At 50.7% G+C, this 4031-nt stretch overlaps 1 non-coding gene across 1 annotated transcript; it reads left to right on the forward strand.

Annotated features, from left to right (window-relative positions):
• The first annotated feature begins 337 nt into the window (after nucleotides 1-337).
• TRNAI-UAU lies at nucleotides 338-431 on the forward strand. The gene is made up of 2 exons: nucleotides 338-375; nucleotides 396-431. It is a non-coding gene; the product is annotated as a tRNA-Ile (tRNA).
• The last annotated feature ends 3600 nt before the right edge of the window (nucleotides 432-4031 follow it).

Consider the following 4031-nt stretch of genomic DNA (forward strand, 5'->3'; position numbering starts at 1 on the left):
GCCGGCGGAGGGGGCCGGCCTCTCCCGCCGCCCCCACGGCCGCCTGCCCGCCCGCCCAGCGGGGAGGCCCGGGCGGGAGAGCTTTGTGCGGGCCCCGCCGCCGCCGTCGCTCGCTTCCTTCCCTTGCTCGCGGGCGCCGCCCTCCCCGAGTGGTGCAGCGCCCACCAGCTCCCTCCTGCCCTTCCCGCACCGCTACCGGCGTAGCGTGGCCCGGGCAGGGAACCGGGTCGGCCCTGGGCCGCCGCTCAGCGCGGGGTGCGAACGGGGTTTCGCTGCCCTTCCCCCGCCGGGGCCGCGCGAGCCCTTGATAAACCGTTCGGGAGGAGTTGGTGTCAGGGCTCCAGTGGCGCAATCGGTTAGCGCGCGGTACTTATACAGCAGTACAAAGCCGAGCAATGCCGAGGTTGTGAGTTCGAGCCTCACCTGGAGCACACAGCTTTTTGGGAGAGAAAACGCGCTTTTTTTGGGACTTGACGGCGCTCCGGAGGGAGGAGGACAAAAGTGCCGCGAAAAATTATGCAGCCGTGGCGGCAGCGTGGGCCCCCTGGAGAGGGGCACCCCGCGGCCGGGAAGTGGCTGCCGCGGGTCGCACCGGGAGCGCCGGTGCCTCATTGCCCCGTGCGGGGGTGTGTGTGCCTACAGGGACTTGTCCCCGCTCGAGGGGGGGGGCAGGTTTCACAGCACCCTGTCCCTGCACGGTGACAAAGGTGTTCCTCCTCAGAGCTGCTTGTGAGTGAGAACTTGCAGGAAATAAAGGTTATTTTATACCCTATTCCGTATGGACTGCAAGCAAACACTTGACTGGTGTGATCCCCACAACCGAGTGGTGACTCCATTCCTCCATTTTGCCTCCTTTGGTGGTGACAGTCTTTGTAACTGCTCATCACTGTGGTAATGCTTTACAAATGAACACACTGTAGCAGGAAGGAAAATAATTTCTGGTTTCACCACTTTAGAAAGGCAGCAGGGCCATAAGAAAAGGGCAGCTCCCTAATGGAGAAGGTTGCAGGACACTTCCTGGATGTTAAGGCCTAGATCTTGTGAACTGCCCTCTGCATCCAGTCTGCTGCTTTCACAGTGCAACTCCTACCAGAAAGTTCAATGAGGCCCCCAAGGTCATACAGCCAGAGGTGCCTCTATTGCCCAAATCAGCCCTTTATCTGTACTGCAGGCATTAACTCCCTGAAGTGCCACTTTAAGGTTTTTCATCATCCCTTCTTCTGTCTTCTGGTTACCACTTTGTCCCCTCTGAATTTTGCATTAACTTCACTGCTTTCAGTGCCAGTGTGGTAATCCCTGAAGCAGGTACCATACTGGTATAAGGAAGTGTAAGTCAACAAGAGAGATCTATGACGTATCAAAGAGTGAATAAAATTAATCTTTTACTTGCAGTTAGTTTCATTTTTCTTCTTCATGCTGAGATAGCCGTGTCCCAGTGCTGCGGAGTACAGACAGTACAGAGAAGTATTTGCACAAGTACTGGGAATATTAAAAAATAAAAATGCTCCTTTTGTGTAACTGGGGAAAAAAACCCCAAACCACAAATCCTCAGAAGAGGGAGAGGGATTCCATTTCTTGGACAGAGACCTCTTAAGAAACAGTGGGGACAACGCTACTTCCTTTCCCTTCCACGGTGTGTCTCCAGGAACAGGCAGCAGCTCCTGCACCCTCTCGCCAAGGAGGAACTGCTAGTCTGACATTTGAGCTCTTGCTCTGGCATGCTGGGCGAGTGATTGTACAATTTTTGCCGCATTTAGGGTGCATGAAGCAGAGGTTGTTGCCTCCACAGCTGTTTTGTGATGTTCCTCTGTGGTGCCAGAGAGCAGCCAGGATGTGCAGTGGGAGCATACAGTGCTGTGACCTTCTCCACAAGATCTCCTTCATCTCCTTTAGCCTTTACCTAGGCTTTTACTGATTTTTGTCTTGACTCTGGAAATAAAAGTAAAAAGAAACAAAAATTTCTACTTGAGGTGACGCTTGTTTGCGTTTCTGCCCCTCCTGATGAGCAAACACCTGTCCCTGACACCCAAAGGGCGACATATACCAAGCTGGGCATTTCACACTGAAAATCATGCTAAATCAGGACAATTTACGTGGATTTACTGGAAATCCCAGTAAAATGAGAATGTTATTTATCTAATGGCTGTTTACAACATAAAATGAACGGCTGCCAAAGCACGAGGCCTTCCTGCAGGAGGCAGGGCTGTGAGGTGAGGTGAGCCCTGGTGCAGCCGGCTGTGCGCTGGCGGTGGGGGCTCTCTTCCCACGCAGCCCATGGCAGTGCTGCAGCGGGGCTGGCACCGGGGAGGGCATGCAGATCCCGGGTGGGAAGGGTGTCCTGCTGGGGTGAGGTCAGGGATTCCGCCTCATTCCCTTCCCTGGGGGCTGCCATGGGGAGGCAGAGGAGGCGAGCCGTGTGCCCCTGGGAAGGGATGAGACTCGGACCTGGGCAGGGTTTCTCCAGGGCGTGTGAAGAGCCTCTTGTTGTGCGGTGCTGAGCTGGGCTCCAGCTTGGCCGCAGCAGCTCTCATGAGGTGAAATGAGGAGGGCCCCAGCCTGTTGCTTGCATTTGCAACTTTTTCCTGAAAACTGGGTGTCTTACAGGCTTCTGAGAAGAAAGCATCTTTTTATTATGCTAAGTTGTCTTTTTATTAGGCTTTTTGGTTCTGATTCTCTAATGCTACTTGGCAGCAGCTTATGTATAGAAACATGTATATATTTATGTATACTGGTATATGTGGGCATAAAGACACCTTCACGCTATTATGAGAGAGTTCCCAATGTCTGCATGTAAGCACTAGCTTATTTTCTAAATCTTTAGTGTAGCCACGTGATATATTTGGAAAACACCTGTGTGTGAGGGATGCAAAGTGCCAGCTGCACTGTGATCTCGGGAGAGGTAATCCCTACTTCGGTCTTCTTCCTCTTCCCCAAATAGTAATGTGGTTCACCTGTGCCTCATTTTCCTTTTGGAAGCCACCTGCCAGAGCTTGTGCTCCTTCCCTGAGCCACTGCCCAGTGTTCATCACTGCCCTTGTAGGTGGTAGCCAGGGGAGCCTTGGTCTCAGCCTGCTGTCACCTGGCAAGGGGCTTTTATGGGCCCTGGATGCTCCTGGAAGTGCATTCAGGAGGAAAGACTTCCCCATGGTGAGTCTTCCACTCTGCCTGGCTTATCTAGGGGCCTGCCTCTTTTGGCCTCTGTGTCTCTGTTACTTTGCCTGATGTGGGTGGCATGCTTGCAGGCTTGGATCTCCCAAACTCTGAAATTCTTCCAGAATTCGTTATAAAAAGGTCTTGCTTCTTAAAATTTGTGTTATATTTTGTTAAATGTTGAGTATGGACTATGAGTGCTCTACAGGCTTATTCTGCCTGCTCTGAGTTCCCACTGGCTATAGAAAGAAAGAAGGCCTGCATATAGGTATAGGAAAGCTTGATGTGTGCTGCTTATTGATGGAAGGAGAATTTTCAAAGATGTAGCTCTTGCCTGATCTTGGAGGACTAATAACAATCAGGCTAGGGAGCAGGGTTTGTGTTTATCCCTGTATGATCCTGCTCAACAAGGAGTCCCACTGCAATGGCAGGTGTAGGATTAAAAAGGAAAGGCTTGTGCAGGCTAGATCATCCTGATGCTTATTTCTATGAGTGGCAGCTCTTGTCTCCAGCATGTTAGTACAGTTGTGATTGTGAGGTTCTGAAGTGTTTGCTTAAATTAAGTTACTTTAAATATAAAAGTTTGTAACTTTCCCTAATATTAAGGGTTGCATATCCTAAAAAATTCCTATCAAAGGATTGGCCTACCTAATATTTTATTCAAGTCATAAGGACTCGGCCTACCTAATTGTTATGAAATCAAGGTAATAAATACTTACAGTCTTTGCAAATAGTAAACAGCCGATGAATGTCTGCTCTTTATAGCTTTTTTCCAATAGATGGCACTGTGATCCCACAGAGCGAAAAAGACTAGAGCAAAACATTCCCAGACGTCCTAAAAATAGAAACCACTTGCTGAATGCTCTGTTGTGCACTGCAGA

The sequence above is a fragment of the Corvus kubaryi genome, unplaced genomic scaffold (genome assembly GCF_017639235.1).
Source record: "Corvus kubaryi isolate FWS band 111438036 unplaced genomic scaffold, C.kubaryi_AGA036_p1.0 76, whole genome shotgun sequence".
Taxonomy (NCBI): Eukaryota; Metazoa; Chordata; class Aves; order Passeriformes; family Corvidae; genus Corvus; species Corvus kubaryi.